This window comes from Podarcis cretensis (assembly GCF_951804945.1).
Source record: "Podarcis cretensis genome assembly, chromosome: 4".
Classification (NCBI taxonomy): Eukaryota; Metazoa; Chordata; class Lepidosauria; order Squamata; family Lacertidae; genus Podarcis; species Podarcis cretensis.
Window position 1 is genome coordinate 2,829,584 of NC_137173.1, and position 13,051 is coordinate 2,842,634.

General features: G+C 44.5%; 2 protein-coding genes across 2 annotated transcripts in view; both read left to right on the top strand.

Moving 5' to 3' along the window:
- LOC307213931 (uncharacterized protein) overlaps positions 1-13,051 on the top strand; it is a gene marked incomplete at its 3' end in the record, with an annotated part of 96,880 nt that overhangs the window by 65,326 nt on the left and 18,503 nt on the right. The gene's annotated exons all lie outside the window — the stretch shown is intronic.
- Positions 1-13,051, top strand: part of LOC307214699 (uncharacterized protein) — a 96,054-nt gene that overhangs the window by 25,002 nt on the left and 58,001 nt on the right. The window lies entirely within an intron of this gene.

The window sequence follows — 13,051 nt, forward strand, 5'->3', positions numbered from 1 at the left end:
CAGGAGGCTTCATGGTCCACTTTGCAGCATTCAACGTTGTTACCGTTGCTGAGTTTGTGATAGCTAAATATTGAGGAGAGAGCAGCCAATTTCCTATGTATATCTGAATAAATTGAGAAAGTGCTTTTCAGTAACTACAATTAAGCTAACATTGCAAAAGAATGCATATGAACCGGCCTAACGGACTCATGGGGAAATGGGTATTTTGGGGGATGTTTTGAAAAAGTAAATTTAGTGAACCAGTGATGCCCCCTGAGCCAAAGGGTCATATGCCGAGAAGGCCTCGCTTTGACAGCAATCGTGCTGCAGCATTCTGCACCAGCTGAAGCTTCTGGACCAAGCGCAAGGGATGCCCCACAAGGAGGGCACTGTGGTCATCCAGCCTTGGAGAAACGAAGGCGTGAGGCCAGGCTCTCCTGGTCCTGGAATGTCAAACCATCTGCAGTTGCTCAAAGGCACTTCCAGCCACTGAGTCTGCCTGAGTCTCGGCTGGATCAGGAAGCAGCTCAAAGTCCCACGAGGTTCATCATCATTTTTAATTTGTATACCGTCTTTCTACCTTACAATACTCAAGGCGGTTTGCAAGCTGAAGAAACAAAAAATGTACATCTTATAACAATCTAATGCAATACAAAAATGAGATAATAAAACTTAAAAATAAGCAACCGACATCAAAAAGTAACATTCAACAATTATTAGAATAGTATAAAATGATAATATCAACATATAAAAGTTTAAACAGAAGTCCACTCAAGAGTTGCAATAAATAATACAATAAACTATAATCAGTAAAACAATGGCAAGCCACAGTACATAAAATAATACAATACAAATTGAGAAGCAGAGACTAGAGGATGGTTCATATGGAGAGAACCTTTGGCTTACCTTATTTACTTAATATTAGGTTGGCCAGGTCCTTAGGACCTTCAGGAAACCCAAATTTCAGATTGCACTGCAGAGAGGGAGTTCTGTGTGTCTTTATTTGTTGCAAAGAAGAAGAAGAAGAAGATTTTTATTTATACCCCGGCCAAGAACGGGCTCAGGGTGGCTAACACCAAATATAAAATACAGTTTAAAAAGGCAAAAAAAAAAAAATTGATTAAAATATAGCTTAAAAGATAGCTTAAAATGCAGCCTTATTTTACTGGCGAGTCACAAATCAAGACCAGAAGGGGATGAAACATCAAATATTCACCAGGGTCAGCTATCCATGCTGGTCCTATATGGGCCAGCAAAAGGCCTGAAGGAAAATTTATATACAGGATCCCATATAAGGGGTTCCATCAAAAAAAGAAAGAGGAGGATCAGACTGAGTCCAGGCCAAAGGCCAGGTGGAACAACTCCCTCTTGCAGGCCCTGCGGAAAGATGTCAAATCCCGCAGGGCCCTGGTCTCCCATGACAGAGCGTTCCACCTGTTTTTCAGTGGAGACTGAAAAGGCCCTGGCCCTGGTTGAGGCCAATCTAACATCCTTGAGGCCCTCCAAAATGTTGTTATTTATGGACCATAAGGTCCTCCATGGGGCATACCAGGAGAGGCGGTCCCGTTGGTACGAGGGTCCGAGGCCGCAAAGGGCTTTAAAGGTCAGAACCAGCACCTTAAACCTGACCCTGTACTCCACCAGGAGCCAGTGCAGCTGGTAAGATAAAAGATAAAATCCCACCAGACATCATGGGACTTGTACAGGGTCATCCGAGCCTTTGGCAGCAAGTAATTTATAATGGGACGCAGGTGGCACTGTGGGTAAAAGCCTCAGCGCCTACGGCTTGCCGATCCCGTCGTTCGGTCCCAGCGCCTGCCAACCTAGCAGTTCGAAAGCACCCCCGGGTGCAAGTAGATAAATAGGGACCGCTTACAAGCGGGAAGGTAAACGGCGTTTCCGTGTGCGGCTCTGGCTCTGGCTCTGGCCAGAGCAGCGATGTCACGCTGGCCACGTGACCCGGAAGTGTCTGCGGACAGCGCTGGCCCCCGGCCTCTTGAGTGAGATGGGCGCACCAACCCCAGAGTCTGGCAAGACTGGCCCTTACGGGCAGGGGTACCTTTACCTTTACCTTTAATTTATAATTTATTTTTTCAGCTAATGCTGAAATCCACATATTTCTATCCCAAAGTGAAATCCGGAAATCATGTAAGGTTTTCGGTGCTGGGTAGAGGTTTGGGTGTTGGACTTTGTGACTTGGGGGACCAGGGTTCGAATTCCCATCCAGCCATGAAGCTCCCTGGGGTGACCTTGGGTAGAAAAAGGTGGGATATAAACGGAATAACTGAAAAAAATAAGATTTTCTATTTTGGAGCAATGGAGGTTCTGGCAGCCGCTAACCTCCTGGTCAAGAGTTCGTGAGAGCTGACGAAATGGCAAAGTGGCAAACCTGGAGCCCTCTCTGTGGGCACGCGCACTGTGATCCCAGTTGCCCGAGCGAGGGGCCGGCCAGTCTGTTTTTCCTACTCGGGAGTAAGCTGCCGTGAGTTCAGCAGGGCTTGACTCCCAGGTCAGTAAGCATAAAGACGGCAACATGAGAAGGGGCTGCTGGGTTGACATGTTGGCTGGGCTTTCCCATGGAAGCCAACGGAGGAACTCATTCCTTGGAGGCTGTGAGCAAAGGGCAGCCGAAGAAACTGCAAAATATAACCACCTCCACCACCACTGTGGCAACGTGCTCAGGGAAGGCGTTTGGGGAGTTAAAATGTTAAGCAAGGCAGCCATTGGGTTGATCTAGGCCAGGCCCATATCCGGTCCATACACTCAGACACCCACTGCCCAGAGACTCCCAGAAATGGGCTGATAAGGATTGCTAAGTAAGGACAGGGAAGGTGCATGTCCAACTGTAGCAGCCTGCTTGTGGTTAACGCTTAGCTGGAATGAAATATTCAACGCAGCAATAGAGAAATTAAAATAATAATTTATTTGTCAGACAAATAAATATGAGGCACAGTGGTATATGGTTACCAAGCTCTGGCCTGGCCTCCTGCCATTCTGGCCAGCACTTATATTTCCTTAATCCAGCCCCCTTGCTCCTCCTGTGGCTGCCTCTGTCCAATCAGCCTGGTTGAAATTCCTATTGGCTGTTTGCTAGAACCAATCACAAAAGATACACCCATTTCCTCTTGCCTTTTATGGGAAATAAAAGCTATATTTATAATTGGCAAACAAGTAGCCATTAACCTCTACAAGGCACCTTAATTACCAAATCACCTTTGCCCCCTTAATTCTAAAATAGAGCAGATGGCTAAAACAGATGGTGGCTAATTCTATTTTAAACAGGTATCAAAGATCTTTTGTACGCATCATCAATGAAAGATCTCCTTCACTGGAGGTTCCTTTAAACAAAAACCTGACAACCTGCTCTGATGGTACTTTCTTGCTTAGCAAGGGGGGGGGGCTAGGCTAGTGGCTGATAGCCCCTGTGATCTCTTCCAACTATATGAAATAGGAATCTAGCATAAGGATTTAACATTTCTTAGCTTCTAATTCCTTTGCATAATTACATTTAAGCCAATATATTTTTAATACATAATATATATAATTTTTTATAAGCAAAGACGTTTTCAAAGTAAGAAAAAACTTAAAAACACTTTCTTTCCCTATTTCCATTAGCTCTTGCCCTTAGGAAAATGTGGCTCAAGTCTCTAATGGGAGGCACAATAATTCTTACTATTTACCAACTTAATTGTAGCTTAATTGTACTCTGCAATATGCAAGGTCAGTGACCTCGCTCAGCCTTTTATGACCGCAATAAACCAGAGGGCCTCTCTGGCGAAGAGGATGAACATCTGCCAATATCTTAGCCAGCCTAGTTTCTGCCTGGCATGAATCATTTGTGAATTTGAACTCATTTTTAAGATACAACCTTGATCAAAAAATATAAGCTTGATAAAAATGCAGGCTTATGATTAGATGCCTCACAACTCTTCATGCCCTGTCTCTAGGCAGAACTTAATGTATCTGCAGTGGTACCTCTGGTTACATACGCTTCAGGTTACAGACTCCGCTACCCCAGAAATACTACCTCAGGTTAAGAACTTTGCTTTAGAATGAGAACAGAAATCATGCAGCGGCAGCAGAAGGCCCCATTAGCTAAAGTGGTGCTTCAGGTTAAGAACAGTTTCAGGTTAAGAATGGACCTCCGGAACGAATTAAGTACTTAACCTGAGGTACCACTGTATGTCTAATGCTGTAAATTTTGACTGGATAAAGACCTGATTCAAGAATGTATAAAGGGAAGCCTCCCCTGTTGGGAACGGTCGGACTACGGAACTTATTCCTCCGTGCCATTGCTTGCTGCCGGCAAACTTCACTTTCTTGCTTTCATTCTTCTAATGTAATTCATTTAACTTTAATTCATTTGACTGGCCTGACTACTTGCTACACCACCACCCATCTGGCTGGGTTTATTTATTTATATTAATTTCTATGTGCGCACGCAGACAGTCATTATTATCTCATATTAAGAATTGGGAGAGGGTGACTCTTAGTACGGCCCTCCAGTGCACACTAGCGGCCAAAATTGTGGAACCTTGCAGACAAAATGTACAGGGGGGGGGGAGTATTTGATCCCCTGCTAAATTTGCCCATTTGCCCTCTGACCTACCATTAAAATTATGGACTGGTCATTTCTTCGTCAGAGGGCGAAGGGGCAAATTTAGGAGGGGATCAAATACTTTCCCCCCTCAGTGTATTTCCAAGGTTTGATGGCTCATGACACCACTTTGTTTTGGAGTAATACCAATGCTTTTTTTTCTCCCGAGGGTGGTTTTCTTGAGTCAAAATGAGAGAACCCTAAACATTTTTTTTAAAAAAAGCACTGAGTTATACCATAAAATCATGTATCAATGGAAGTAAAATTTAATGAGGAATGTAATGCAATAACTTTTATGAAGGATTATTTATTACAACAGCAGTCATAAAGGAAAACACAGGAAAAATGAGATACGCAGGTTAAATTGCCGTGTTGACCCTTTGCGATAAAATAAATGTGTTTGTGTTTGTAAAAGGTTCGCCATCACTGCGCTAGAAGGAAAGGAAAGTGGGGGGGGGCGTCCCCCAAAAAGCATCTCTGGAAGTGGGAAAGAAAGAAAAGGCGGAGGGGAGAGGTGGGCACGCTGGGCTTGGCAAGGGTTAAAGGAACAGAGCTGCCTTCCTAGAGAGGCCAGGAAGCAAGGGGGGGCAGGTCCTCCAGAGCCAAGGCCCCTCCCTCCCCAGTGTTACTTTGTGTCTCTGCTGCAAGGGCGGCCTCGCTCTCCCCTCCTGGGATCTGGTGAGTCTCCTCTCTCTCTCTCTGGGATCTGGTGGGGGTCCCAGGGCTGCAGCAGGGGAGGGGGCCTGGGGGGCCTGATCTGCTCCTGCAGGGGGGGACCCCAAGTCAGGGAGGAGGAGAGGGTCCTGCCAGGGAGGGGCCAGGTCTGCAATGCTCTCCTTCCTGCAGATCAGAGGATCCCAAACTCATTTGGCTTTCTGCCTCCCCCCCTTTCAGAAAAAATCTCCCTTCTTTAAACAAAGGAGTCCCGGGGACTTTAACTCTGTGTGACGTCGCTCAGCCTCATTGCACAACGGAGGAAACATGTGCAAATGGTTTTCTAAAGCTGGACAAGGAGGTGGACTAGCCCCCCCTCAAAAAAAGGTGGGAGAGAAAGGGCAGGAGTAAAGAGAGGGATCCCAGCCCAGAGTCTGGCTGCTGCATTGGGGACCAGTTTCCCAGTGTCTCCCAGGGCAGCTCCCCAAGGAGGCCACTGCAGCAATCCCCTCGCACCCAGAGCAGGGCATCCCAGGACCACATCCTCTCTCTCCCAAAGGGATTGTTGATGGAAATGGGCGCTGCTACTCACTGAGCCTCCAGGGTTAAGCTATCTAATTGAATAATAATAAAAAATTACCCACCTAAATTTCAAGGGAGATGTCTTTGGCCCCGCCCACTTGGCCCTCAGGGGGTTGACCAGATGCATACCTGGCCCTCGGAGCAAAGAAAAAGGGACCCCACCCCAGGAGTCTTTCTGGAGAGTGGCAGAGAGTCCAAGTGCAAGAAAAGGAGACAGAAGCAGGGGAGTGGGGTGGGGGGAGAGCAACTTCTGAGGACCCCCAGGTGAGGACCCCCACTAGAGCCAAGCATCCATTATTCAAAAGATACAAATGTCAGTCAGTTCTGACTTCATGCATTGCCTCTGTTTCTCTATTTTGAATCCTTGTTTTTTTCTCAGGGAAAGGGTCTTTTTGCAGAAATGGACCTGGATTCCTGTGAGGCAGAGAGGCCTCCGTTGGACACCAGAGAGAGGCCACTGGGTAAGGAGGAAGGTGGCTTTTCTCCGTTTGGTCTCATTCTGTTGGTTTTCCAACTCATCTGCGGGTTCTTTTCATCTTTTTTTTTTTGGGGGGGGCTTTTGGGATCCAGGGCCCTGAGGAAAGGAGATGTATTTCTGCATAACTAACATATGAAATGGGCACAAACGTCGAAATGCTCTCAGCGGGTGAGGCTTTCATAGAATCATAGAATCATAGAGTTGGAAGAGACCACAAGGGCCATCGAGTCCAACCCCCTGCCAAGCAGGAAACACCATCAGAGCACTCCTGACATATGGTTGTCAAGCCTCTGCTTAAAGACCTCCAAAGAAGGAGACTCCACCACACTCCTTGGCAGCAAATTCCACTGTCGAACAGCTCTTACTGTCAGGAAGTTCTTCCTAATGTTTAGGTGGAATCTTCTTTCTTGTAGTTTGGAACCATTGCTCCGTGTCCGCTTCTCTGGAGCAGCAGAAAACAACCTTTCTCCCTCCTCTATGTGACATCCTTTTATATATTTGAACATGGCTATCATATCACCCCTTAACCTCCTCTTCTCCAGGCTAAACATGCCCAGCTCCCTTAGCCGTTCTTCATAAGGCATCGTTTCCAGGCCTTTGACCATTTTGGTTGCCCTCCTCTGGACACGTTCCAGTTTGTCAGTGTCCTTCTTGAACTGTGGTGCCCAGAACTGGACACAGTACTCCAGGTGAGGTCTGACCAGAGCAGAATACAGTGGCACTATTACTTCCCTTGATCTAGATGCAATACTCCTATTGATGCAGCCCAGAATTGCAGTGGCTTTTTTAGCTGCCGCGTCACACTGTTGGCTCATGTCAAGTTTGTGGTCAACCAAGACTCCTAGATCCTTTTCACATGTACTGCTCTCAAGCCAGGTGTCACCCATCTTGTATTTGTGCCTCTCATTTTTTTTGCCCAAGTGCAATACTTTACATTTCTCCCTGTTAAAATTCATCTTCTTTGTTTTGGCCCAGTTCTCTAATCTGTCAAGGTCGTTTTGAAGTGTGATCCTGTCCTCTGGGGTGTTAGCCACCCCTCCCAGTTTGGTGTCATCTGCAAATTTGATCAGAATGCCCTTGAGTCCATCATCCAAGTCGTTGATAAAGATGTTGAATAAGACCGGGCTCAAGACAGAACCCTGTGGCACCCCACTAGTCACTCTTCTCCAGGATGAAGAGGAACCATTGATGAGCACCCTTTGGGTTCGGTCAGTCAGCCAGTTACAAATCCACTGAGTGGTAGCATAGTCAAGACTGCATTTTACCAGCTTCTTTACAAGAATATCATGGGGCACCTTGTCAAATGCCTTGCTGAAATCAAGGTAGGCTACATCCACTGCATTCCCTTCATCTACCAGGCTTGTAATTCTGTCAAAAAACGAGATCAGGTTAGTCTGACATGACTTATTTTTCAGAAATCCATGCTGACTATTGGTGATCACAGCATTCCTTTCTAGGTGCTCACAGACTGTTTGTTTAATGATCTGCTCCAGAATCTTCCCTGGTATTGATGTCAGACTGACTGGGCGGTAATTATTTGGGTCCTCTCTTTTCCCCTTTTTGAAAATAGGGACAACATTTGCCCTCCTCTAGTCTGCCGGGACTTCACCTGTTCTCCAGGAATTCTCAAAGATGACTGCCAGTGGTTCTGAGATCACATCTGCCAGTTCTTTTAATACTCTTGGATGCAGTTCATCTGGCCCTGGAGACTTGAATACATCTAAACTAGCCAAGTATTCTTGTACTATCTCCTTAGTTATTCTGGGCTGTGTTTCCTCTGCTGAATCATTTGCTCCAAATTCTTCAGATCGGGCATTGTTTTCTTTATCGGAGAAGACTGAGGCAAAGAAGGCATTGAGGAGTTCAGCCCTTGCTGTGTCCCCTGTTTGCATTTCACCATCTTCTCCTCTGAGTGACCCCACTGTTTCTTTGTTCTTCCTTTTGCTACAAACATACCCATAAAAGCCTTTTTTGTTGCTTTTAACCTCTCTAGCAAGCCTGAGTTCATTCTGTGCTTTAGCTTTTCTGACTTTGTGTCTACATGTGTTGGCTATTTGTTTGAATTCCTCTTTGGTGGTTTCCCCTCTTTTCCATTTTTTGTACACATCCTTTTTTAATCTTAACTCAGTTAAAAGTTCTTTAGATAGCCACCCTGGCTTCTTTAGGCACCTTCCATGTTTCCGTCTCATTGGTATTGCCTGAAGTTGTGCTTTTACTATCTCCCTCTTAACAAACTCCCAGCCATCATGAACTCCCTTTCCTTTTAGTATTACTGTCCATGGGATCTCACCCAGCACTTCCCTAAGTTTTATGAAGTCAGCTTTCTTAAAGTCAAGAAATTGAGTCCTAGTATGCTTGGCTGCTCCTTTCCGCTGTATAGTAAACTTCAGAAGAGCATGATCACTCGCGCCTAATGATCCTTCCACTTCTACCCCACTAACCAGGTCATCAACATTGGTTAGGACCAGATCTAAAATGGCTGTTCCTCTTGTTGCTTCTCCCACTTTCTGGACAATGAAGTTGTCTGCAAGGCCAGTGAGGAATCTGTTTGACCTTATGCTCTTGGCTGAGTTTGACATCCAGCAAATATCCGGGTAATTGAAGTCCCCCATTACTACTATCTCCCTTCCTTTTGCTTTCTCAAATTTCTTTTTAATTTCTATCATAGTAATGGGTGCATTTGGTGTTTCTCTTTGGGCTTCTGTTATTCCTGGTATTTTATGAAATTTTAGGTATTGTTCTATGTCCTCTAGCCTTTCTTTCCCTTTTTTATATAGCTTTCTATAGTATTCCACAAAATCCTGTCTGATCTTTTTTGGATCATCCGTTGTTCCATTGTTATTTCCTCCAGTAAATCTGCTTTATTTTTTTCTCTTTTCCTTTTTTGAATTGTGCTCTGTTGGATAAAATAACCCCTGATGATGGCCTTACCTGTGTCCCATGCCACCACTTTCTCAGTTCCCTTATTATTGTTGCTCTCGAAGAATTCCTTTTAACACTTTTGTTAGAGGTATCGGTTGGTTGCTCGAGAGCAATAAGGCAATATGCTTCACTAGTCTGTTTTAAAAGTTTCTTATTGATGATAAAAAACTGTTAGAATGCAGAGCGCTTCTATTCTGTGTCTTGCTCATTCACTGGCAGAATCTGAGAGTGGGTGGTCCCTAAACCTTCCCCAGCAGAGTTGTTTCTTGATGCCCAGTCTGCGCCTCCCCTCTCTGCGCAGAAGCCTATTGTGCAAGGAAGGTGTGGGTAACGGGGGACCTCTCTCTTCTCCGCTTTGCTCAGGCAAGGTGTCCTGGCACCGCCTCGCCTCCTCCGAGCCCTGCATCTCCTCTCCACTAGAGGCATGGCTACCTTCCTCCTCTGAGGAAGTGCTGCTTCCCACAATCTTTGGGGGCTCTCTGTAATCCATCCAGCTTTTCTCCTCTCGCCCCTGAGCCGATGGCAGTTCCCTGACAACTTTCTTACCTCTTAAAATTATTTTTTCATCATTTAGAAGGGATTCATCTAATCTCCATCTTTTCGGCCCTTCCCTCCCTTTCCCTCTCAGTTTTAGTAGCATTGAGTTATGGTCTTAAAGTGTTTTTGACTGGATTTCCACTGCTTCAATTTGTTCTACTAAATCCTTGGAGATCCAAATGGCATCAGTTCTACTGGCCGATTTGTTTGACTCAGAGAAATATGTATAAGCTTTTTTGTTTGGGTATTTATGTCTCCAACTATCAATTAAATCTAGGTGTTCTATCATAGCTATGAAACGGCACAGAAGTCCCCCCCCCCCTTTCCTTTATTCCATCCTGCAGATCTATCCAGTTCTGGATTAAATACCCCATTCAGGTCTCCCATCAGTATTAGTTTCTCTCCTATATACTGTATCAGTATCTCTTCTAAACCCTTATAAAATTTTGCTCTTTTTTCATTTGGGGCATATATCCCAATTATCATAAAAGATTCCCCTTGTGATTTTTATCTTAATTATTACTATCCTTCCATTTGCATCTTTATATATTAGCTTTGGCTCCAAGTTAGGTTTTACATATATCACCATACCTCTTTTTTTTTTTGTCTGCTGTTATAAATTCTGACCCTAGTTTTGGATTTATCAACACTCTTGTGTGTTTTTTATTTATTTGCGTCTCTCGGATACATTCTATATCTAAATTCTGTTTTTCCACTATGCGTTTCTTTTCTTTTTATCATTCAATCCTTTTATATTCCATGATAGTATTTTTAGATTCATTCTCTATTAATTTGAATAAAGAAGAAAGAAGACAAGAGAGAAAGAAAGAGGGGAGAAACAGGAGAAATCAGATATTACAATTAAACAATTTAAAAATGCAGTATTAACTGCACAGATTGTTTCTAAGAAGTAACTGCTAAAAGTTGCCTTGGTTTGTTATGCTCTTTCTTAGAGTCTTTTTATTTGTGGTGCCTAGTCACTGTCATGATCTTGATTTGATATTCCTCATTTGTTGCTGGGGTCTTCATCAATTGGTTGCCTACCACAAATTTAATTAGCATTAATCCATAACTGGGACTTCCATTTGTTCCTCAGGCTCTGATTCCTTTTTGTTTCCATTGCAGATTGTGAAAAATTGGAAATCAAGAACAAGGGTGACCATGAGAAAATCCCCAGAGAGGAGAAGCCTCATAAAAATTTGGAGTGTGGAGAGAGCTGCAATCAGAGCTCCCATTCAATTTCCCATCAAATAAATCTCATTAGAAAGAAATCCTACCAGTGCATGGAATGTGGAAAGAGCTTCAGTCAGAGCTCCAATCTCACTTGCCATCAAAGAATTCATACGGGGGAAAAACCCTATCAGTGTGTGCAATGTGGAAAGAGCTTCAGTCAGTGCGCCTCTCTCACTTCCCATCACAGAATTCATACAGGGGAGAAACCCTATCAGTGCTTTGAATGTGGAAAGAGCTTCAGGAAGAGCTCCGATCTCACTTCCCATCACAGAATTCATACAGGGGAGAAACCCTATCAGTGCTTTGAATGTGGAAAGAGCTTTAGTATGAGCTCCTCTCTCACTAAGCATCAAAGAATTCATACAGGGGAGAAACCCTATCAGTGCATGGAATGTGGAAAGAGCTTCATGGATAGCTCCTCTCTCACTAAGCATCAGAGAATTCATACAGGGGAGAAACCCTATCAGTGTGTGGAATGTGGAAAGAGCTTTAGTATGAGCTCCTCTCTCAATAAGCATCAGAGAATTCATACAGGGGAGAAACCCTATCAGTGCATGGAATGTGGAAAGAGCTTTGTGGATAGCTCCTCTCTCACTTCCCATCACAGAATTCATACAGGGGAGAAACCCTATCAGTGTGTGGAATGTGGAAATCGTTTTAGTGTGAGCTCCAATCTCAAATCCCATCAAAGAATTCATACAGGGGAGAAACCCTATCAGTGCTTTGAATGTGGAAAAAGCTTCAGTCAGAGCGCCAGTCTCACTTTCCATCAAATAATTCATACAGGGGAGAAACCATATCAGTGTGTGGAATGTGGAAAAAGCTTCAGTCAGAGCTCCTATCTCGTTTCCCATCAGAGAATTCACACAGGGGAGAAACCCTATCAGTGTGTGGAATGTGGAAAGAGCTTCAGGAAGAGCTCCTCTCTCACTTCCCATCAAAGAATTCATACAGGGGAGAAACCCTATCAGTGTGTGGAATGTGGAAAGAGCTTCATGGATAGCTCCTCTCTCACTAAGCATCAGAGAATTCATACAGGGGAGAAACCCTATCAGTGTGTGGAATGTGGAAAGAGCTTTAGTATGAGCTCCTCTCTCAATAAGCATCAGAGAATTCATACAGGGGAGAAACCCTATCAGTGCATGGAATGTGGAAAGAGCTTTGTGGATAGCTCCTCTCTCACTTCCCATCACAGAATTCATACAGGGGAGAAACCCTATCAGTGTGTGGAATGTGGAAATCGTTTTAGTGTGAGCTCCAATCTCAAATCCCATCAAAGAATTCATACAGGGGAGAAACCCTATCAGTGCTTTGAATGTGGAAAAAGCTTCAGTCAGAGCGCCAGTCTCACTTTCCATCAAATAATTCATACAGGGGAGAAACCATATCAGTGTGTGGAATGTGGAAAAAGCTTCAGTCAGAGCTCCTATCTCGTTTCCCATCAGAGAATTCACACAGGGGAGAAACCCTATCAGTGTGTGGAATGTGGAAAGAGCTTCAGGAAGAGCTCCTCTCTCACTTCCCATCAAAGAATTCATACAGGGGAGAAACCCTATCAGTGTGTGGAATGTGGAAAGAGCTTCTGTCAGAGCTCCCATCTCGCTTCCCATCAGAGAATTCACACAGGGGAGAAACCCTATCAATGTGTGGAATGTGGAAAGAGCTTCAGGAAGAGCTCCCATCTCACTTCCCATCAGAGAATTCATACAGGGGAGAAACCCTATCAGTGTGTGGAATGTGGAAAGAGCTTCAATACGAGGTCTGATTTCACTAAGCACCAGAGAATTCATACAGGGGAGAAGCCCTATCAGTGTGTGGAATGTGGAAAAAGCTTCAGTCAGAGCGCCAGTCTCACTTTCCATCAAAGAATTCATACAGGCGAGAAACCATATCAGTGTGTGGAATGTGGAAAAAGCTTCAATCAGGCCTCCAATCTCACTTTCCATCAAAGAATTCATACAGGGGAGAAACCCTATCAGTGCTTTGAATGTGGAAAAAGCTTCACTCACAGCCATAATCTCACTTCCCATCACAGAATTCATACATGGGAGAAACCCTATCAGTGTGTG